The 24,575-nt window shown below is 43.7% G+C and overlaps 1 long non-coding RNA gene across 2 annotated transcripts; it reads right to left on the bottom strand.

Annotated features, from left to right (window-relative positions):
- Positions 1-993: 993 nt before the first annotated feature.
- On the bottom strand, positions 994-23,734 carry LOC128839976 (uncharacterized). 2 transcript variants are annotated; one of them, XR_008445580.1, is made up of 4 exons: positions 23,568-23,734; positions 12,711-12,910; positions 8,616-8,714; positions 994-1,214 (listed from the first exon to the last, which is right to left on the bottom strand). It is a non-coding gene; the product is annotated as an uncharacterized LOC128839976 (long non-coding RNA). The 2 variants fall into 2 exon arrangements; XR_008445581.1 differs by lacking the exon at positions 8,616-8,714.
- Positions 23,735-24,575: the final 841 nt, after the last annotated feature.

Below are 24,575 nucleotides of genomic sequence, written 5' to 3'. Positions count from 1 at the left end.
TCCCCAAAGTCTATTCAACTGACTAGAGGATGTAAGTGGCACTTACATGGTAAATTGAGCGTGTGCTGGCCCTATCTCGGGGCATACATTTTACCCACAGCAACTCAACAGGGATGTGCTACTACTGCAGCTATTCGGCAATTCCAAAGCCAGACAAGACCACTGTGAGCATCTAGTCTGACTAGCTATGAGTGACACACGAATGGCCATGAATTTATTTTGCAATATTTATCCAACCCTGCAATATTTGTCCAGGTCTCCAAGGACTAAACTGAGGTCCACCAAGGATTCTCATACCATTTTCTCTTTGAGCAGCTTGCCCCTAAAGCCCATTGTTTCATCTCATGGCTTATTGCTGCCCACAAAACCAACTCTTACTGGATGCACTTACTATCCTGGAGTGTTTGTATGGGGAAGCAGTGTTTCCTAGTAGTTAGAGCAGCGGGGGTACTGGGGAGGTCGGGGTGCTGTGTTCTACTTTCCACTAGTTGTATGACTTTGAACAAGTCACTTTAGCATGTACCTCAGTTTTCCCAGCTGTAAAATGGGACTAGATACTAACTGGCCTCAAGGGTGTATTGTGAGGCTTAGTTAATTGATGTGTAACGTGCCCTGAATGTCTCCAATGTGGTATGCAAGTATAGTTGTCCCATTCTCTAGCAAAAAGCTGGTACAGCTGTCCCATGGTACATCAACAGCAATCGCTTACCCGAGCTCGGTTCTGGCTCCTGAGAGCTATGTATGCGTTGTGAGACTCCCAACAACTCACTGCCTTCTTGGCGGCGCTACTTCTTGGCATCTTTAACAAACTGAGTAGTAGACTCAGGCCTCAGAACAAGCCCGACACTTGGCTTAGAAAAGATCCCTCTTCCAGTAAAGCCACCCTGTTTTCCAGTGCTGCCCCACTGTAACTAACCAGTCTGAAAGCAAGAATGGGCATATTTGAAAGAACAGGTACTAAAGGGTGTTTTAATATAGAAGAGAAAGGCAGAACAAGAATCAACGGCTGGAAACCAAAGCCAGACAAATACAAATTAGAAATAAGGCACAACCTTTTACCCAGGAGGTTTATTAACCATTGTAACAAACTACCAAGGGAAGGGGTGAATTCCCCATCTTGATGTCTTCAAATCAGGACTGGATGCCTTTCTGCAAGGTGTGCCTTAGTTACACGCAAGTTCCTGGGCCCAGTACTGGGATACCTGGATGAAATTCTGTGAGCAAAGTGAAAGAGGACAGAGAACATTTTAGTGGGTGAGCAGAAATATTTTTTCCATGTGAGTCTGTGGGATACTGCTAGATAGCTCCAATATCACCTGTAGTGAACAACTTGCTGCCGTCTTCCTGAAAATGATAAACTGCTCTCTAAAGCATGTGTGAATCCTGTAATGTACTTCTGAGTCTTTGCAGCAAGAACCATCACCCCCCTTCCCCCGGCCGATTCACATTTTCAAATTCTCTCTGTCACTCTGAAGCCATAAATACTCAGGGAAACTCCCAGAAATCTGGAGTCCTAGTTACAGAGAGTTCAAAAGCCACACAGAAGTGAATTCACCCAGACAAATTGTAATCAGATGGGCATAGACTCTGCTAAAGGAGCCGGCAATAGGAAGTAAAAGATTTTAAAATAATCAGAACCACATTGATCTAGAAATGGTTATACTCTAACTGCTATTTGCAAGTGGAACAAATTCGCTTATTTCAGTCTCCCGGTGCAATGCATTGTGGGCTTGCACCAGCAAGTGTGCAAGAGCAAGCCAAACCAAACCAAAATCAATCAATAACATCCGTGCACACGTGCGATGGGCCAGAGATCAATTTCAATGGGAGTTGAAGGTGTACAGCAGCTTGGAAAAAACAAGCCAATTCTTTAGGTGTCTCCATGCGGCTTTAAGGGCTGGATTTCAGAAGAACTCTGGGCTGGCCTACCTTTGCTCCCACGGACGTCAGTGGGCATTTGACCGTTGATTTCAATAGGAGAAGAGTGAGGCCGATGCTGAGCACTTCTGAAATCCCACCCTAAGTGCTTCAACTTCAGCCTTCTAAGGTTGCAAGTCCTGGCCATGGTCAATCCAACTCTGCTCAAGGGATCCAAGACCTGCCCGTACGTCAGCTAGCACCCACCTTGTGGGAGGTGGGGTTGAGTCACCTGATGCTGTGTTTTGTTTTGCTCCTTTCATTTACCCCCTTTTTAGTTCAAATCCTATTTTTCCCAAGCCTCCAGCACCTCTCCTGCCAGAGAATCCACCATCCACCTTCCCACAACCAAAACAAAAACACACCAGGGCTACTTAGCTATCAGCAAGTGGGCTACTCAATCTTCTTAAATTCCAGAGCAGGCTACAAAAATACCTGCCCTGTCATTGGGAAACCTGAGAAAACAAAGTTCTCGCAAAGGTCATACATTTGGTACCAGCATTTAATACTCAGAAAGGACTGCCTGGGGGTTGTACTAAATAGTGCCTCATCAGTATTCAGCATGACGAAAGAGAAATATAAGGAGAACAGTTCATTTTTTTTCTCTCGCGCTAATGGAGCTCCTTCCCAGCTTACCCTCGGTCAGACAACTGGCAGGGGGTGTGTTCTGCAGATGGAGCTGTGCTGTCACACCTACAGCTGTACATACAATGCCGACCGCTGTAAAGAGAAGTTCAGGTGACTCTTTTGCTATATGCGCCCTTGAATCTCCAGGAAAAAAAGTATCCAACCCCATTTATCTTGCCTAGTAGAAGAGTTTGCGTCTGGCCTGGATAACCACAGCTTGCCTTGCCGTTATCTGACAACGACTGTTCTTTTTTAGGTCGCGAAGAGGAAAATATTTCTCGGTGCTGTTGTACAATTGTGCTATTCTTGAAATCTAGGGTGTCCTCATTCTCTGTGAGAATGTCTGTCACCTATTAGAGCCGTTTGACTAACATACCAGGGGATAATTCAGTAAGTAACTGAAAGCAATTTCATAGATCTCGAAGGACAATTTGTTCTCTTTGTTCCCATTTGATTCACTACCACTCCTTAAACACCTGAAAGAAAGTGTCTAAGGGCCAGATCCTCGAAGGTGCTTGCGGGCCTGACTTCCATTCACGTCAATGAGAGTTAAGCACCTAAAGACTTTGAAGGATCTAGGCCAGTGGCTCTCAAACTTATTTCATGCCCCCCTCCCCCTTCTTTGTGTCTGTAGTCGTCAGTAGCACTTTTCACAGTGGCCTTAGTGCCCAATTGCCACCCTTACTTCTGCGCTGCTGCTGCCGCCCCGGGGCTGAGAGCCGGCACCCTGCCGCCGGGGATTGGGGGTGGGGGGAGCAGAGCTTGAGCCTGGGCGGCCTTCCAGTGAGGGATGGGGGCAGAGGGGAAGGAAGGCCTCCGAAAGGGTGGTGGGGCTCCAGCCATCCCCGCCACTCGGGTGTGCACGGCCCTTGTGCACGAGCCCAGGCCCAGCCACCCGAGGCTCAGAGCCAGAGCTCTTCCAAAGAAAACCCATCAATCGAGCACACAGCAGAGGCCTGCCCTTTAGCTGAGACCTGCTGATCTAGACCTGAGTGACTTAGGCACCGAAGCCCCATTTGCAAAGCACCTAAATCCTTTAGCAGCCTCAGCCCTAATGACTTTAAAAATGGGACTTAGGTACGTTGGAAAACTTTACCCAATGAGAACGTTCTCCCGGTAGTTTCCAGAGGTTTTTAATCAATAAAGAATTTGTAGGGCACTTCTCTAATCTAGCCGCCAAAGTAGCAACTCAGTCCTGTGATATCAGTAACGACGACAAGGGCTTGGCTCTCTGGTCCATGTTTTCCCTTCTTTCTTTGGAAGTTGTCCCTGAGCATGCTGGCCTCTGCTATTGCCAAAACCTGAACCAATTCAGTAAGCCGGAGGTTTTGACTCTTTTCCAAGGGTCACAGGATGATTGTCTTGCAAACGTTTAGTTTCAGGATCTGTCTAACCATGCTGAGACAATGGAGAGGACTATAACAGTGTACTGGTTCCTGATGTTGGAAAGCTCTTCTTGCCACTTACCCATTGAGTTTTGTGGCCTTGGCTTTAAAGAAATAGAGATGCCCTCAACTCTAGTGTGGCTTATAGTGATAGGTTGACGTTTCTTGCACCATCATGAGCTCAGTTGGCCAAGTGCCTTACAAATTCCTTTCTTTGTCTGTCTTAAGTAAGTCTCTAGTCACTTCCTTTAGCTTGTCTATTTGAATCTCTTGGCAGGTTTAGTAGTAAAGATTTACTAATCCTTGATTTCAATAGGAGGTAAGCACCCAACCTGGTTAGGTGATTTGAAAATCCCACTAGACAGCTATCTGATAATATAGGCACTGAAATACCTTTGAAAATCTAATCCAATGTCTTTTAAGAAAGAGCTTTAGTCTTTCACAGAATGATTTTCTACCTCTGCACTGTGGAAGAAAATAATTCTCTTCTCCTTAACCCAGACAGTTATTCCCAGATGCTCACATATTTGTTCAGCACCTGGCCATCCTACAATTAGTGTTTAATGCAAGGAAACTGGTCTAGATCACCTGAATTCTCTCAGGCACAAGAGGAAGCCATAAACTTTAACTTGCTTGACTCAACCATCCCTTCCACTGAAAGCTGCTCCTGGGTTGAGGCATTCTTCATTGTCTCTTCATCCTTCACTGCAAGCAGCAAACACAGCTGGTAAAGAGATAAGCCTCAAGCTCCCATCACCGGGTCTTCCTTAGGAGAAAGCTGACTTCTATGCACTTCCATCATGGTTCAAACTGCGATAATCTACTGTGTGCCCGGCCCGCCACATTCTCTTTCTCAATAGCATAGTTTTTTACAAAGCTCAAAGCACTTCTGACCTTTGCGTCTACAGACAGAGTAATTGAGATGCAGCTAAAAAAGGTGTAGTATGATGAGTGGAACTGGAGCAAGAGGTGAGATTTCAGGAGGGACCTACTTCAGTATCGCACCAGAGGGTTCAGAAATGGAGGGTGCTGAGTCTAGACTGCTGGCACACAAACTCTAGAGTGCCCATCATGTAACACTGGCCACTCAGCATACGTTACGTAAAGATCTTTCCCACAACTTTGCCTCCCTGTTGCATGGCTTCCTGCTAATGAAATAGTGGCAGGGTACCTGCTTCCCTACTTTAAACAAAACCATGTAATCAATTGCTAAAGAATTTCCAGGCATGTTTTTAAGTTGTGGGGGCAAATGTTTCAAGAATATCTGCTGTACTTTTTTTTTTTAAAGTGTTTAGATACAGTCAGTTTCATAAGCAAGATCTGACTAAATGGAACTGACAAGCAAACAAGGTCAAATGTAACAAGTTAATTCAATCTAAATAAACCCGGAAGAATGTGCATTGTATCACAGTACATATACATCATTCATAAAATAAAATATGCATTAAGTCTTGAATGTGATCTTGAATTACAATCTTCCGCTATGAAAAACATCACTGGTACCTTAGAAATAAGGCGAGGTCCTTTAAGTGTAAGACTATGGTCCAGCCATCAGGACAGGAGACAGGGAGTCAACAGGCTGAACTTTGGCGGGAAATCCTGCTTTGTTAGATGGGAAAGGTGACGCTTCATAAGTGTCGGCCCAGTTTTGCGTTTCATGGTTTTGTTTTGTATTGCAACCATTTGTTTCCACCCCTCCCTCTTGTTTCTAGTAGAATCTCTATCCTTTCTTAAATAAACCTTCATTGGTTTCACTACAAGTGCTGTGTGTCTAGCAGGAGTGAGGTGTAATGTGAAACTGATAAATTGGGGTACTCTGCTTTTTGGGGGCAAAGGATCTGGGATTTCGGTGAGTAACCAGAGTCAGGGGCAGGATATCACAGAATGATTCAAAGGGATTGGGGAGCAATCTATTGTTCACCTGCCAGGTGAACACAGGGCTAGGAAAGCACAGAGGAGAGGGCTTGAATGCTGAAAGGCTGATGATATTAGGGAGATGACACCCCCGCTACGACAGGCAGGACTCCCTCAAGCTAGATGAAGGGAGTACCCCGAGAACCATCACAATGGGTATGCCTCTTCCTCAGTGCCACATAAAAATGGATTTTATTTGTTGTAGCTGTTTGTTGTCAGCCCGGTGCATCACTTCACTCCACTGAAAGGATCAGCCGGCTCCAGTTGCACCCACATCGCACTGAACTGCCTGTTGAAAAACAGTTGCAGGCGCTGAGATCTGAGCCACCTATTGTTCCCACTTCAGTGATTGTACACGTGCCTTAAAGCTCCATTCATTTCTTTATGTATACGCTTCACTGAGACCTTCAGAATCCTAAAAAACTCGGTTCAACTGGATAAAGGATTTTTTTTTCTGGAAGTCAACGCCTTTAATCTCCAGTTTTAGCTCACAAATATTCGTTTATGGGCAGCTGACACTGGATTGGGCAAACTGTTTTATTTGGTGCTTGGTTTAATTAGCTTTCTTTTGTTTTGTTCCTCATCCTTGCAGCTCATCACAGTAGAACCTCAGACTTATGAACACCTCAGGACTGGATGTTGTTTGTAATTCTGAACAAAGCATTATGGTTGTTCTTTCAAATGTTTACAACTGAACATTGACTTAATACAGCTTTGAAACTTTACGATGCAGAAGAAAAATGCTGCTCTTAATCATCTTAATTTAAATGAAACAAGCACAGAAACCATTTCTTACTTTGACAATTTTTTTTTTTAATTTCCCTTTGGTTTTTTAGTAGTTTATGTTTAACACAGTGCTGTACTGTATTGGCTTTTATTGGTCTCTGCTGCTGTCTGATTGCGTACCTCCGGTTCCAAATGAGGGGTGCGGCTGACTGGTCCGTTCGTAACTCTGGTGTTCGGAACTCTGAGGTTCTACTGTATTTACATTTTCAGTTCCCAAGTAACTCAACACACAAAACAAAGCCTGGAACATATACCAAACATCTGGGAATATGATTACTATTTATCATCTGCAATGCACAACAGTTCCACAAAGTGCTGCATAGCAACTTACCGACCTCATTAGTTTGTTTGCAAGAATATTAAAATACTGCCTATTATGTTTCGTGTCTTGTTAATTTCTAACAGGGAACTCTGTATTGTCACACTCTGGCACACACGTTAGCAAACTACCATGGTAAATAAAGGCTGACCGTGGTTTTCACAAAACTCACATTGATATCAAGGGGAACAAGAGCTGATGCACATTTTCAGAAATACTTACATTTGGTGACTTTAGCTTCAACGTCTTATGAAAACATCAGTCATCTGAAAACAGGTGACTGGATTTTTGCCATCTCTTTTTTATAGAATTGTTTTTCTTTTATGAATTTAAACACCAAGTAGCATTTTTCTTCAAGCAAAGCCATCTTGAGTAGCCTGTGTCAACACCCTGGGAGAGAGCAGCCAATCCAAGCACTCCAAAATTGGGGTGAAGGATTCCAAGTGAAATCCCCCTGATCTGATTCCATCCATGCAGTTTCAATTTCATTCTGGGTCAGTGCCAAAAATCTGAAAGGGTAACATTTCTGGTTCTAGTTCCGAGGCAGAAGCCTTATGAGATTTTAGTCCAAGATAGTAAATACACTTGGTCAAATTACTGCCATCAAACCAAGTCTGTCATGATTTGTGCAGATTTAGCAAGGTTCCCCCATTATTTATCCAACTTATGCCACTGGTGTGTATTTTATATATTCAAGCAGTTAAACAAAATTCACAACGTTTTTTAAAAAAAAATGTTTTGAAAATGTTGAGTGAAATACTTGCAAATTACGTTTCATTATTCACCCAGCTCTAATGGTCAAAAGTTAGCAAGAACTGCTGATACCGCAAGACTCCCATCATTTGGAGCCAAATCCTTGCAAGATTTCATTGCCATCAGCTTGGAACCTGAACTCCACCTTTGATTCTCCCAAACACTAGGCCTACTTGACATCTCTGAGAGCTTTTTTCCATATACCGATGTTAAATTACACTGTTGAGCTATGAGAACAGCTGGGTGAAACATGGTCGTTTCAGTTTGTAAGAGCTTGTGTGAACATTTTCTTCAGTTTTGATTCACCCAGTGTTTGCTTGGCATTCAAGGTTCCTTCAGCCTACCACCAAACCAGCCCGAAGCTCAATCAAAACCCAAGTTTCATCCTCTTCTGAATCAAAATCTTCAGCGGGCCCAACTCTGCTTTAAGCTATGCTTCCATCTCTGCAAACTTTTCAGTTAACCTGGTCTATTTTGGGGACTGTAGTGTAACCTAGGAAATCTCCTCAGACGTGCCATTCCAGCCCAGGCCCAGTCCTGTGTGCTGGGAGGAAAGGAGAACAGCTCTTCCCTGAACGCCAGAATGTCTCATTGATAGCTAGCCCCAGGGAGGAGGGTGTGCAGAGCAGCACTGAAGTTCTGGGAGAAACGGTGCCTTCAGAGGATATCCCCGGTGTGCCGGCAGGGAGCGTGGACATGCTGTTACATCCCTCTGGATATTGCATTGTGCTACCCTCTTGGGATCTGACCAGCTCTCTACGTTGTTCCTTGCCCTCGGTGGGGTGGGTTGTGCCACTGGGGGTACAAGGAGGAAGCAGTCCTGGTGCTCCCCCCGGGACACAGATACTGCAAATGTACCTGTTCTTGTCATCAGAAGTATAAGTGGGGAAGAAAGAAAGGTTCCTTATACTTACACACATGAACAGGCTAGGCACGCTTTAGCTCTTCAGAAGTGCCTGCTGCCAGCCAGCACTGCTGTCCACCAGAGAGGCAGTCAGCACTCCCCTTTGTTGCTGGTAGGGAGGAGAGAAGAACAGTGGTAACTCAGACATGTAAGTAAAGAGGTTTCCTAAGGGGTAAAATGGTATTCACATGTATGTCCTCAGAGTCCAAACTGGACTAACGTTCCCTCAAGCCCTGCAAGAAGAGGATCTTGCGCTTGGATAGCTGCAAGACAGTAAAACTTCACACACCTGACCCAGATATGTCCCAACAGCAGCCAAGTTACTATTGCGAAAAAACCCAACGCTTTTGCATTTCCACAAAGCTAGTGTGCTCAAAAACTAACATGTTCTGGCCCCCCATGGCTTATTTTTCTGACTGCTACCATTGAATATTTTGTGCTCAGACCGGTGATTTCATTTTTCTTCATCTGAAGTCAAATGTATCAATTCCCCAGTAGCTGAGAGGTTCCTTTGCTCCTCCTGAAACACTGAGTGCAAGGCCCTGAGCACAAGTGACAGGCCAATAAGCAGCACACTTGGCTGCGGAGCGAGACACTGATGGGTTGTGGTTCAATGCACATTGTTTGAGCGCCTCTGGAAATACTGTCTAGCCAGAGTATTGTAGAACTCAGTGGCGTTGTGCAGCTGCTTCATATAAAACCTACATTTTTCTTCAAGTCCTTTTCCCAGTAGTTTGTGTGACATTTAGAATTATTTGGGTAACTTTGCCTCCTTGAGTGTATTATTGTGCCTGACTTGTCATTGTCCCAGACCTGAAGCAGAGCTTTGTGGAACTCAAAAGCTTGTCTCTTTCACCAGCAGAAGGCGGTCCAATAAAAGATATGACCTCACCCACCTTATCTCTCTAACTGCCCCCTTTGTGAGAGCTAAGGGTTTTGCTTGCAGCAAAGAATTCACTGGATATTGATGAATGGAGCGATTTATTGCAAAAGGTACGACAGGAGATGAATTTTGATATACAGCATGTGAGGGGCTAGCAAACAAGGGGAAGCATTCAGCATCACTTGCCATGTTGGCTTAATTAAAGAATCACAGGTGACTAACCTGATGGGAGTCATAACAACAAACTACTTGTACGGGGAGCTTGCTTTCAGGTTAGTAAAGGCGACACTGTCCAGTTAACATTGTTTGATATATTCTCTTTCTTTCTTTCTTACTAATGAGTACAAAAAAATAAAAGAAAAAGAAAAGCACGTTTTAAAATTTCCTAATTATATTGTAATGAGGACTGCACCACCATTACACCTAGTGGGCAGGGCACTGGATTGGGACTTAGCAGACCAGTCTCCAAACCCTGCCTCTGCCACTAGCTTTCTGGTGACCCTGGGCAAGTCACTTTGCTACTCTGTGCCTCAGTTTCCCCATGTGTAAAATGGCTGATGATGCTGGGCAAGTCCCTTCTCTACTCTGTGCCTCAGTTTCCTCATGTGTAAAATGGAAATAATGATCCTAACCCTTTCCCGCTTTTGTAAAGTGCTTTGAGATGTAAGCCTGAAAAGGGCTATCTAGAAGCGAGGTATTATCATTATCATTACAACAGCTCCAGAACTTGGGCCAGATCCCCAGTTGGTGTCAGCTAGTATAGCTCCACTGAAGTCAATGAAGCTACACCAGTTCACAGCACCTAAGGATCTGGCCCCATAAGTCTAAACCAAACTTCCTCCAACATCTTGCATGGTCTGCAGAGCCTTCTCACTCAGGAAAAAACTCACCAGAGGGCAGCGGTGCATGATTTTGTGTGTTGTACGGAACACATTTCCATGGACACTGTGGATAAGAAATGCGGTTGTTGAACCTCTGTACAATCATACCACGCTTTCAACATTGTGCAAAAGACGAAAGCATCCAGCATGCAGGCACAATAGCCCCTTTTCAAAGTAACTGCCACTCTGAACAATGAGTCATAACCACAATGGGGCCCGATTCCTGAGATCCCTGCTCAGATTTCATTCAGTCCTCAGGCAAACTGCACGTATGGCAGGACTTGGCCATAAGGTGCATGATAAATGGGGAAAAAATACATCGCTGAACTCAGCAACTTCTGCCTCCCATTTCTGGACGAGTCAATATTGTAAAACAACTCAAGAGAATTAATTCTTTAGAAAACATGACATGATAAATCCCAACCTCATGAAAACGGCTGCCAGCTCATCATGGCAAAGGCAACATACCACTCGCCATATGGACACTGGTGAACACTGTTAGATTAAACCACATGACTTTCAAGCAACTAAGAGGAAGAATGAAATTAACTAAAGAACAGGCAAAGACAATAGAGAGCTAAGTAGGAGCCCACGCCAAAGCAGCGAGTTAAACCCAGAGAGATGAAATACAGAAGGTTCTTGTAAGCGCCAAATTGCTAAACCAAGGAAAACTTTCCACTTGTAAAGACCTCTGTCTGGAAATTTGCCAGACCCAGGGAGAATACCACGCTGTGGTCACTGTGTGTATGAAATCTCTTCAGGACTGAGGTTTTGTTCATGGTAAAATTAAAGGGTCTGTTGCCCATAGAAACCATTTTTCTTCTGTGTGACCTGGATCCATCTTTATGAAAGATTACACAATCAGAACAACCCTGGTGTGACACAAGCTGGTTAAAAGTGGAGAGCACTCATTAGCAATCCCAAATCTGATTGTGTGGCTTATATCAAGCAATCCTTGTCATCAGCAGGATTTCCATTTAATAATACTAGTAATTCAAACACCCTGTTGAATAACTTGCAAAGCATCTAGAATTCTCCGTGAGGAGATTCCTCACTCTGCTATTGCCAGAGAAGCCAAAAAGTTTGCTAAAGAAATGCCTTGGTAATTGATTTTCCAGCTGAAGAAGTAGTTAAAGACTGAATTCCTTCAGCAGAATGTACAGCAGAAAACATGCTTTAGTATAGGCTTCTGTTTTGCATTCAGCCAAGAACTGTGGAGATTTGAAAGTATTTCAAGTTGCAGGCATTATTATTATTTTTTTTTTAAAAAAGCACAAGTAAATCTGCTGCCTATTTGGATTAAGGTTTATTTCTTTAACCAGTATTGCACACTGGTGCAGAGACTGAATCCCGGACAACTTGAGCTGAGCTTGCTGCACAACTTGTGGATGGGTGGTGTGGGAGAAGGTAAATTTAAGCCATCTTGATGCCCCCACAGTTCTGGGACTGATTGGTGCAGGCTTGGGGATGCTCTAATTTACCCCAGTTTACCCATGGCTCCAACAGGCTATTCCATCTGACCCAGATTGCCAGGGTATAGGAATGTCCCAGCCATAAGAACGGCCATACTGGGTCAGACCAAAGGTCCATCTAGCCCAGAAGCCTGTCTTCCAGCAGTGGCCAATGCCAGGTGCCCCAGAGGGAATGAAAAGAACAGGGAATCATCAAGTGATCCAATGGTCCCTCTCCCCTGGCCACCATGCTGGAAGCCAGAAACAGGTGGTGATGTAGGACCAGGGAAAATCCTCAGGGGGCCTGATACAGCACCTCCAGTGCATCTCCAGTGGGGACTGGCCTTGAGTCAATGAAGAACAGAGAGCCTTTTCTTTACCTTTGCTGCCAGAGGAACAACACTAAGGACCTGAATGGCATTATTGTAGCTCTCTTTTCCCTACTGCTTTTTACTTTCGGGATTTGTAATCTATACGAAAAGGGAGAACAAAATGAAAATCGGTTTCAAACGGGAAGCTAGCCCCAGCCCTAAATATGAAGGGATTCACACCCCCTCATTTATTCCAAGAGGGGGGAATAATTAAGACACACAAATGAACACACCCACTAGTGTTTGTTCATAACACGCCACATTTTAAGTGAAGAATTGTCAAGAAAATAATATTTTTAAATGAGAGACTATATCCATTAATCCCCAGGGGGACATCACAGTAATCCCTAGACCTATGTAAAGTAATGCACCACAACATGGTTAGCCCTAGAAAAAGCAAAGTCTCTGGTACTGTGTGACATCGCCGCTGCTTTTGCAATCATGTTCTTCCTCTTCAAGTATCTCCCCAATCTCCATTTTGTGAACCTCAAGTGAAAAGTTCAGGATCTAATTCCATACCTGATGTGCTTTCTTCAAATAGCCCCGATAACCACACTGGCTCCATTGCCATCCTATGTTGCTTATTCACTCTTGAATAGACTCTACTGCTCTCACAGGGTCTTCAGCACCACTTCTTCAGCTTAGGCCCAAGGGAAGCCAATTTTCGGCAGGCAGCAGTGTATGGCCAGGAAGATTACATCCAAAGCCTCTCCACCTACCTGCAGAGCACAGGGAGGAAAAGACATACTACAAGTGATGCACAGCAGGTGGGTCAAGAGTTTCAGGCCGCTTCCCCAAGCCCAACACATGGTCCAGAAAGCTAGTTCTTATTTAACAAGGGTTGTGGTGGATTCTCCATCAATGACTGCTCTTGAATCAAGATTAAAAAAAAAAAATCAATTTGTGGGTCGGTGGAGGGGAGAGGGTATGATATGCTCTAGTTTAAAGGGAATTATTTTGGGCCAGTTCTCTGGCCTATGTTACATAGAAAGCCAGACTAGACGACCACAATGGTCCCTTCTGGCCTTGGAGTCTATGAAACAACGGGGTCCCATTTTGCCCTGGTATTTATGTCTGTTGATTGGTTAGTTTTCAATTTGTGCATAAGAGTGCCAATGGCACAAGCAATGCTGAAGTCAGTATGTGGGTAGCTAGCTTGTGATAGACAGGAGGTCAGACTACCAGTAGTCCCTTCTGGCCCTAAATTCAAGTTTTGGGAGGGCAAAAACTTAAGCAGACACTTGGATGCACAACTTCAGGTGTGCAAATATAAAGGCTACTTTTAAAAATCTGGCTAAGGTTATGCATCCGTTAAGAAAATAGTTGAAGAGGAATTTACTGTTGCAGCAGTGGTATCGTATTTCACTTCTAAACTAAGGACAGGAGGTGGGTGGACAGCAGGAAGTAAGCTCATAGTCAGCTGCCTGGGATGGCAATGACAAACTACAGCTTGCAAAAAGGGGGAAAAAGAAACCTCTACCGTTTCTTTGAGTCTCTTTTTTCCCTTGGCCTAAATTGCCAAGGTCACCCACCTAACCTTTCAAAGAGTGGGGTTTAACAAAATTGTGAGAGGTGAAATGCTGACTCATTTCTAGCTGGTTTTAGACTTAAGCAACCTTAATTTGCTTATTTTTCCGCTACATTTTTCTCTTCCTACTTGTGGATTTCCTAGAGCAGTTGGCCCCCTAACCTCACTCTTTCAGCTACAACTGTATAATTTAAAATATCCAGGCAAGATGAACAAAGAGTGCTTAAACTTCTTGAAGAAATTCAAAGAGGACAAAAGCTCCTGTGGGATTTTCACCTACTTCTGTACATATTTTCAGTTCCATAATTAGAGCTCTTGTCATTTCATTTGAATCTCTGTCCCATCTCTCTGCAGCTCACCTGACCCCATTTCCATATGCAGTAACACTGTTTCCATTACAGTCCTCAAAAGAAAAGAGTGTTCTTGACCTTCAGTCAAATGACTGAAATCTGGAAGAGCAACACTAAATTTGTAATCCAAGGGAGAGAGCCTTTGTTTCAGATTAAGGGTTTCCAAATAGATCTAGCTCCAGCTGGACCCATGAGGCCTGTTTGGTAGTAGCCACTGAAGAGCCCAGTGGGACTTAATATTACCTCCAAGAACTTCAGTGATACACACTCACCAAAGGTCTGATTCTGACAGGTGTTGAGCATCCTCATCTCTGGAGCCAACGTTGGCCAAAGCTAGAAAAAAATGGGCCCTGAAAGACTATTTTGTGGCACCTCTAAATGTACAAATGCTAGAAGGATCTATTCCATAGACAGGCTGCTGATAGCGTAAGGTGCACCAGCACCAGGGTAAGAGAGGAAGCTTTACATCAGAGCGCCATGCAGGAAGGCTACACAGTAGTTTTGAATTTTAAATGAGAATCAGAATTTATTAGCAGTGAAAATCTGCTTGTCTGGGAAATGGAACATGCGGCGAGTCAGATACAATGTGGTGAAACCCACCTAAGCAAATGCCAAATCTAAGAATAGATTAGCTGTGTGTCAACCCTGTTGCCTTTTTATCACATATATGTTTATTTAGTAATGACAGAATAGCTGTTACATAAAAGAGAACCACCTGCTGCCAAACAGTAACCTTTACTGCACAGCAGAATAAATTTCTAAGCTAATTTATGAGAATGCTGTATTTAAGGTTACACTGTACATGCCACATTTTGAAACAATAGATTGTTCAGTGCTGCAATATGATCCCAAGAAGCGTCTACCACATTTTGATTGTAAGTGCACAGCAATTTGGAGCATTCACTGATAAAGAATGTCGAACAATTCAAATGGAACTATGTGGACTTTCACTAGTCAAGGATCTGTCAGTATATTTGGCATTGGGGAGGTGTTTGGTGTATCTGATTTCCCCTCTTTTAGTCATCTCCATTTGCAAACACTTAGCTTTATGGCTTGTTATTGTCATTTGTATTACTCGGGTATCTAAGACACTCTTCAGTGGTTCCCAGTAACTCATATGTGCTCTGATTTCACCTGGCCAAACTGCAATATTGTCTATTTTGAGGCCACTTTTTCCCTGCCAAAGGGATGGGCTGTGCAGCATGCATTCCCGAGGATGGATGAGCACTGATCCACAAGACGAGGCTGTGCATTGAAAAGCACTGAAGTGGTTAACCTAGCTTATAATCAGCCTTGGCATTACCATAGCAACTTGAACAGATGCGACACTTATAATCACTCATAAGAAACTGCAGTTTCTCCGTGCACACCCACAAGTAGCTGTTATAATAGAGTTTCTGCCTTGGTCATCTCCAAATAGGCGACAATATAATGCATGGGGAATTAATGAGAGGCAGCAGAACTGTCTCAGACACTACAATTTTTGCCATTATTGCTATGAATCTAAACCAACCTGTGCTTTCAAAAGGTTACAACATTTCATATCCTATTCCTCAATCGCCAGCTACATCAAGTATATTTATCAAAGCGTATCTGAGGGAAATGAGATGAGTTCACTTGTTCTGCCTAATAAAAGGGACATTCAAGCAAAATTGACCTAAATAATCGCATCAGAGAGGTTCTATTGAAGGCTCCAAGTAGCATTTCTCTATTGCACAAGCAAGAGACCTGCAATTGCCCTTGACTCCAATTGACTTCAGAACTGTAGGTCTGATGCAAAGCCCACTAAAGTCAATGGGGGTCTTTCAATTTACTTCAATGGGCTTTGGATTGGGCCCCACATTTTCAAATACATGCATTTAGTGTCATCTGTTTCTTTGTAACTTATGGAGCCAAGCAAATAATTATTAGAAAGTAATTTTATAGATGATTCTTTTTGCCTAGTTGCAGATTATATTAGAGCAGTTCGAGATTTGGGCGAATACATTTGTTATTCAAAATTATTCACCAGCTAGCATCGGTGAATAATGGAATGGGCTGAAATGTTTTGATTTTCAACAATCTGACCAAATTTTTATTGAAATTTTGGAAGCAAAAAGAAAGTGTGTGGGTAAAGAACTGACCTTTTTTAAAACTTTTTTTTTTTAAATCCTGCTCTAGTGCATAGCCCTCGTTCTGCTAATAGTTTATGAGCTATCCATCAAGCGTGCTCAATCTTCATCATTCAAGAGAAGTCAGTTAGTTTTGAGTGGACAGATAGGTTACATGATATCGCTTCTATTTCTTGGTTGTATAACTCTTCAACTCACATTTCTGGTGCGAATGCTCAGATTGGACATTCATTGAAATTGTGTTTCTATAAGCGCTTCTGTTCACGGCCATGTTGATTATTTGCAGAGAGGGCTCTTCTGAGAGGTTGATTCACAGGTCTTGTGCTGGCCCACTGCAAGGGGTGGATTTCAACCAAGGTGAACACAAAAGGGCGTGGAGCAAACTTGACATTTTTATTCAAGTGAATGTTTCAAATAGTTTCCCATAGCATTTGCTCAGCTCGAAGTTGGATGGGATTTGTTAAGCAGTTTTCAAAAGGGTAAAGATTCACCTTTATTTCAGAGAAACGTTTCAGAAACCTGACTTAAACTGCTAGGCCAAAGATTCACACAGTGGCTAAAAGCTGCCCAGTGACCAATTTCTTTAGATGAAGCTTCACCACTTCTGGCTTTCTTTTGAGGGTCAGTAATCACATTCTTTGTAATCCTTGAGAATTTTCCAGGTCATATATTACACCCACCTGAAATTCTATTGAGTTGCTTTGTTTAGATAACAAAGCAATGCTAGCTGATGGAGAAGTTCAGGCCCTGATCCTAGAAGTACAGGGAAACCCTTACATCACATGATGGCCCACTGTAGTCAATAGGGCTTTATATGAGCACACGGTTGCACTCAAGAAGATCCGGGTCCTTCATCATTTTTCAAGAGCCTCTGGGACATAAGATGCTTCTGTCTTATGGGCTACCTCATAATCTGTTACTGTTTCTATAATCATGAACAGTGAACTATTCTTACTACAGTTTTAGGGTTAATGTATTTGCATTCCAATTCTGAGCCCTGCTTTCACATCTCTGACATCATCAAGCAAATTTCACACCGCTGGAAAAATGTCAAAGAAATATAAAAAAATCTGATGTGTGTGATATTTACTGATGCCACTGAGGGACAGGGGAGAGGGAAATACCATGAATGCTCATATATTTTATTCTCCATCATGCTTCCTATACGAGAGAGAACAGATCAGTGGCAATTCATTGTTTTTAGCTTTACTTTGTACATGCAAGTGAACATAGTTTCATTTAACTAGTTGAGGTGCACAGGCAAATCACAATGTTTAGAAGAACATAAGAACGGACATGCTGGGTCAGACCAAAGGTCCATCTAGCCCAGGATCCTGTCTTCCGACAGTGGCCAATGCCAGGTGCCCCAGAGGGAATGAACAGAACAGGTAATCATTAAGTGATCCATCCCCTGTCGCCCATTCCGAGCTTCTGGCAAACAGAGGCTAGGGACACCATCCCCGCCCATCCTGGCTAATAGCCATTGATGGACCTATCCTCCATGAATTTATCTAGTTCTTTTTTGAACCCCATTATAGTCTTGGCCTTCACAACATCCTCTGGCAAAGAGTTCCACAGGTTGACTGCATTGTTTTTGTTTGTTTTAAACCTGATGCCTATTAATTTCATTTGGTGCCCTCTAGTTCTTGTGTTATCAGAAGGAGTAAATAACACTTCCTTATTTACTTTCTCCACACCAGCCATGATTTTAACCAGGTGTTTACAATGCAACTCAATTTTGAACAACAGCTTCATTACAAATTGCTTCCCACATAACTTCACAGAGTTAAGCCACCACAGAATGAGACCCAAATTAAGAGGTACAGGCAAGGCAATGGGGTTTGAAAAGAGATGCACTGTCACAAGTCGAGGAAACAAAAGCAGGCTGGTCTAGATGGTGGAAGCTATAAAAATGGTTCTTGCACCAACTGTGGCAGTGCTATGCAACGGGACTAAAGGATCCCACACAAATTGATGGGGCAGGGAAAGGAGTGGGAGAGATAAGTTCATATAAGGTCTAAGAACTCCTCAGCAATCTGGGCTGTGGCATCTAATATGCTGTTATAATTGTTTAGCATTTACACTGAAATAGTGCACGTGAGTCCCAACCATGGGAGAAATAAAACTCAGGACTCTACAGAAAAATCTTTAAACCATGAAATAATAGTCTGCACTTTATTAAAACTGGCTTTTGCGAAACGGGCCAGTGTGAAGTACGTTTATATTTCTCTTGATGAATTTGCCATAGGCGCACCACACAAATATTCCTTTTGATCACATGCCCCGACACCAAATTCCCACCCATTTTCCATGTTCTGCCGCTCTGTGACCCTTTCCTGCCTGCGGCACAGTCCTGCTGTTACTCCAGCTGATTTCACATGTATCAGGGGAAAAGAAGCAAGCTCACAGAGAATAGAAAGAGACACAGCCCAGCTGTACTTAGATAAAGGATTTGATCCTGTTCATTTTGAAGTCGAATGGTGCAGGATCAGACCTACCAGCTCAACAGACAAAGCTCTTAAAAAGAGGGATGTCGATGGAAGAGAGGGATCCTTTGTGAGTTAAAAAACAGGAGAGGGGAGGACCCTATTTTGGACCCGCACCCAAAAGTAGGAATCAGTTCTGTCTTTTAAAGTGTAAAATACCCTGCCAGGAAATGAGCAACAAGTAAAATCTAGGCAAGAAGAAACTTCAAATGATCTGCAAATAGAATCACTGCTGTCACTTCACACTCTGCACTCTGCTCCGGGGCCAGCATGACATGGGAACAAAGTGAAAATGAAATTTAAATCCATTGTCTCCTACAGTGAGATAGATAATAGCCAATGCTTTCAGACATAGGTAAGGCACCTAAATCTAAAGAGCTAAGCTGCTGTTCTTGATGATTAAATACATGGATGTAAAACCCGCCTCAATGTTGGAATGTGAAGTGATCCTCTGAAATGTCAAGACTGCCCACCATGCCCGGTGTAACACAAGTTGAAATCAATGCACAGCCTGAGAAAAAAGTGTTGTGCATGAAAAAAAAGGTCAGAAATGTTGCTGTTGAAAACAACAGCGACATATTGTATTGTCCCTGAAAGCCACATGGAAAGAATGAAATAAGCCAGGTTGTGCAGTTCAGACAACTTGATGAACTACTCATACCATGAAAGCTACATTGACAGAAGTGGGGAGAATGAGAAACCAGCCCATCCAACCTGTAGAAACCTCCAAAGCCACAACAGTCAAAGCTTTTATTTGTGTGTGTGGGGGGGTGACGGGTTGGATCACAGAAACCTCCTTGGGAGCTGCCACCTAATGTACCAAGACTACTTCCCTGTTTTCCCTGCCAGCTCAGGACTCCAGCACCCTGTCTTGCTGAGCCAGGCACTCCCGTCTGCTCCAACACAGACCCAGGGTCTGTATCACTTGTCCCAAAGCTGCAAGTTTACCTGAAAACAGCTCACAAAAGTGTGCTCGTCTTTAGCACTCAGATGCTCAACTCCCAATGGGGTCTAAACACAAATAAATCCGTTTTACCCGGCATAAAGCTTATGCAGGGCACACTCATAAATTGTTCACCCTCTGTAACACTGATAGAGAGATATGCACAGCTGTTTGCTCCCCCAGGTATTAATACATACTCTGAGTTAATGAATAAAAAGTGATTTTATTAAATTCAGAAAGTAGGATTTAAGTGGTTCCAAGTAGACAGAACAAAGTAAGTCACCAAGCAAAATAAAATAAAATGCGCAAATCTATGTCTAATCAAACTAAATACAGATAATCTCACCAGTTCCAGAATGCTCCCTTTTACAGGCTAATCTCCTTTTAGCCTGGGTCCAGCAATCACTCACACTCCCTGTAGTTACTGTCCTTTGTTCCAGTTTCCTTCAAGTATCCTGGGGGGGTGGAGAGGCTCCTTCCTTAGCCAGCTGAAGACAAAATGGAGGGGTCTCCCACAGGTTGAAATAGACTTTCTCTTGTGGGTGGAGATCCGCCCCCCCCCCCCCACTCCTATGCAAAGTCCAGCTCCAAGATGGAGTTCTGGAGTCACCTGGGCAAGTCACATGTCCCTGCATGACTCAATCTTTACAGGCCGAAGCCATTGTCCACATGGTATCTTGTATGTCTCCAGGAAGACTTCTTATGTGGATTGGAGCATTCCAAGATGCATTGTTCCCCAAGTGTTTCCTGATCAGGTACTTAACTTGGCGAATTCCTTCCTAAAGAAGCTGACCAAATGCCTCCCAAAGCTTACTTGGAAACCAAGCCAGCATACAGCCCATATTCTTAACCTCAAGTAGAAAATGATATATATGTACAAATAGGATGAATAGATACAGTAGACCATAGCCTTTACGGAGATATGTTACATGGCACAGGCAGCACAAAACATATTCCAGTTATGTCATACATACATTTATAAGCACCCCCCCATAAAGCCTTATGGGGTACACTGTCACAGAGGGCATCTCTCTCTTCCCAGGTGTCATCTCTAGCTTTTTTTAACCACTCCCTGGTCTGATCCATTTCCCTCTACCTAAAAGATACCTTCACCTCCCTATTTAATCATTTAGTATCTGTGAAACTCCTTTCATGAGTCAAGATCCGGGAGGATCCATTTGTCCTTTCTCAACATCCTTCTGGTGAAAGAGGACTTCTCCTGCGTTCTAGCTTCCATTGGAGCACTGCTGTTCCATTGTCTAGGCTGATGCTACTTTCCTTTCTTTAGGGCAGTGGTTTCCAAACTTATTCCGCCACTTGTGTAGGGCAAGCCCCTGGCGGGCCGGGCCGGTTTGTTTACCTGCCGCGTCCACAGGTCCGGCTGATCGCGGCTCCCACTGGCCACGGTTCACTGTTCCAGGCCAATGGGAGCTGCTGGAAGCAGCGCAGGCCGAGGGACGTACTGGCCACTGCTTCCAGCAGCTCCCATTGGCCTGGAGCAGCGAACCGCAGCCACTGGGAGCCGTGATCGGTCGAACCTGCGGATGGGGCAGGTAAACAAACCGGCCCGACCCGCCAGGGGCTTTCCCTGCACAAGTGGCGGAACAAGTTTGGGAACCACTGCTTTAGGGAATTGAGATGGGGGTATGAGATTAGAGAGGCTACAAAAACAGAAAACCCAATAATAATGGGAGGTTTCAACTATCCCCATATTGACTGGGAACATGTCACCTCAGGATGGGAGGCAGAGGTAAAATTTCTAGACCCCATTAATGACTGCCTCTTAGAGCAGCTAGTCCTGGAATCCACAGGGGGAGAGGCAATTCGTGATTTAGTCCTAAGTGGCCCACTGGATTTGGTCCAAGAGGTGAATATAGCTGAACCACTCAGTAATAGCAACCATAATGTACCTGAATTCCTTGTAGGGGGAGAAATACCAAAGAAACCCACCACAATAGCATTTCACTTCAAAAAAGGGAACGGCAAAAAAATGTGAAATGTAGTTACATGGAAATTAAAAGGAACATTTACACGATTGAAACTGCTGCAAAGAAACTGTTTAAAAACATAACATAAAAAGAGAGGAGGAAGCTGCTCCCTGAAAAGTGCAAGAGGGAAACAGGGGAGCAGTGGTGCCTCAGTCACAATTCATTCTCTAGTCTCCTCCTGGGCCAATGCAGCTCCAGGCCACCCCACCCAATACTCAGGGCTGATTGTAAAGGCACAATCCAGCCCTTTGACTTGAAAGTCCCTTCTGTGCCAGAACAATAAATATTGGGGTTCAAAGCGCAGTATGTGGGAGAAAATTCTCCTTAATATTTATTTTTGCCTCCTAAGCTGACTCCCTCAGGTAAAAGAAACTCCTTTGACCACACAGCCCGAACACAGGGGCGACTGCTCTGCTGAACCACTGCCCACCATCCGGAGGGGGAAAATCAGCGCACCGAATCCAGCTCGTTACACAGCAATAGAAATGTCCCATAGCAGTAGCCCTTAATTTGCGGTTTATTTTGTTTTCTGAGATAAGGGATAAAAAAAACCCATCACCACAGCTTAGTGAGGTGTCGAAATGCCATGAGAACTGCTCAAATCCCAAACCATAAAGAGGGCAAAAGACTCTCTCAATATGATTGGACAGTGGTGCTAGCCACCTCAAACAGAGCAGGAAGCGGTGGGGCCATGGCCCTGCCGCTATACCACAGCCAGACGAGCAGACTGGCTGGTGACGGGAGCTCATGTTTCATCCCTCACAGGGTCTGAAGCTATGGGCAGGTGCATCTGTGGAGGCAGAGTGGCTCTGCCTTGTTCCCAGTGCAAGCCAGTGTCTGTAAGGCCCTACCTGTCTCTAGACCTTGGTTTCACTTTTTGGTAATGGGGATCATGCAGTTTACTTTGCTCACAGGGGTAAGATTAGTCTGAAGTTATGAGACAAACACTATGGTGATGAGCATAATAAACACTATGGTGATGAGCAGCAGAATAAATGAATGATTTGGGATCCTCTGATACCAGCTGCGACAGAGATGTAAAGTACTTATGTTCTGGTTTCATTTGAGGCCACATTTTCCAAAGGGCCTCAGCCCAGAAGGGGCCTGGCCAGTTTTATGTCAGTGTAGCCCCACCAGTCAGTGAGGTTGCACTGCTGAAAAGACAGGGTAAGGGACGTCCAACTACCTGATCTTCAGCCACGCAGGCAATAGAGCTGATCAAAGAATGCTAGTCGGATAATTTACTTGCTGCATTTTGCACACATGCACAATAGTGAACTAGAATATCTGCACTCAATTATTTATTTACTTACTTATTTATGGCCTCTAAGGACTTACATTCTAGCCCACCACTGAGAACTCCACAACACTGCATCTGCAACCTACCCTGTGAGCAAAATTCTTATCCTTTTTAGGGACTCAGATAGCCTCCGTTACCATAATATCTGAATACTCCAAAATGGTACCGTACTTATCTTCATAATGCCCTGGTGAGGTAGGGAAGTGCTGTGGGGAACTGGCAGACTAAGTGACTTGCCCAAGATCAGGCAGCATGCATGTGGTAGAGCAGGGACCAATCTAAACCATAGGCTAGTGCCTTAACCACTGACCCAAGACAAGTTTTGAAAATGTGGCTTTAAGGTTGGGATTTGGCTCTCATCATTCTTGCAAGGCTGAAGAGGAGCTTCCATGGTCCGGTGCATTAAATTCAACCATCGTTAATTCATGATGCTTTATTGATACCCAGACATCAATCAATATTATTTACTTGAGTGAGTTTTGACTTAGCCTATGAGTGCAATTTCATTTTGCTACAGAAAAATAGCCTTCCAATGGGGATTAGAAGCATGCTGTATGAAAGCAATATGCTCCAGGATACATTTTGGAGAGACATTCAGCATCTCAAAAATAGAACTAAAAGTGTTTGTGGCAAGGAATATGCTTAATTAGATTCATAGATGAGAACTCACCAGCTGTTCTGCAGACAACCAGAAATATTTGAGATTTCTTTCAGCTCTATGGAGACACAGAAAATGGCTTCTCTCCCTGTTGTTCGCCCCGATCTAAAAGAGCCTTTGCACATATATAATTATCTGTTGCTCTGGTTCAGACAGGTCAGAATGTACACAATCTCTATGCACAGAGCAAATTTGGCAGGGTTTTTTTTCCCCCCCAGCACTGCTCACTTCACTTTTTGACACATCTTAGCTACATTTTCATGCAAAGGACTTTCTGAATGTTAGACGTCGCACACAGTTATGAAATGAAAATATTTCAGATGGGAAAATAGCTTTTCTTTTAAGAAAGCTTTGTGAGCTTATTAAAAAAAACCCACTCTGCAGTTAACTGTCAAATGAAAAAAATCCTTCCTACTTTCTCAAGGATATGTGTTGCTTTTGCGTAGCCAGGCACTCTCTGTCCAGTCTCCAGTAAATTCTAATGGGGTCCTTCTAACCCGGAAAAAGAGAAATGACTTCTAGCATTATCTAGGAAGCTTGTAACAAATCCATATGCTGCAGACATACTCTTCTAGCTAAATCACACCTGGAGAGCAGCTGTGACTAGAGTCATGTCCTTTAGTGCCAAAACCCCAGATAGAGAGTAAAAGCCATGGTGCTGAAGAACTCCATAATGTCCTGTTAAGTAGCAGGTTCTGTATCCACTGGTGGGCAACAACAGTCACTCACACACCAAATGCTTGTAGATTGGGAGCTCCAGCTAGGCAGTGACTGCTCTCATTTCTGTGAAAACAACAGTTTGATAGGCTCTGCATACATTAGTTTTGTTATACGATGGCAAATGTTACACACCGTGTGCCTGATCTCAGAAACGTTTGGCATGCCGTTCCATGAACAAATATGCAAATCAGGCACCGGTGGCCAATCAGGTGCAAAATTGACCATTTCTGTGCATTTGTCCCTAGTTAGCAGGCAATGGCTGAAGCGTAGCCGAGGGCACAAAGGCACACAAAGTGAGCA

The sequence above is a fragment of the Malaclemys terrapin genome, chromosome 7 (assembly GCF_027887155.1).
Source record: "Malaclemys terrapin pileata isolate rMalTer1 chromosome 7, rMalTer1.hap1, whole genome shotgun sequence".
Taxonomy (NCBI): Eukaryota; Metazoa; Chordata; order Testudines; family Emydidae; genus Malaclemys; species Malaclemys terrapin.
This window is presented reverse-complemented; position numbering and strand designations above follow the sequence as displayed.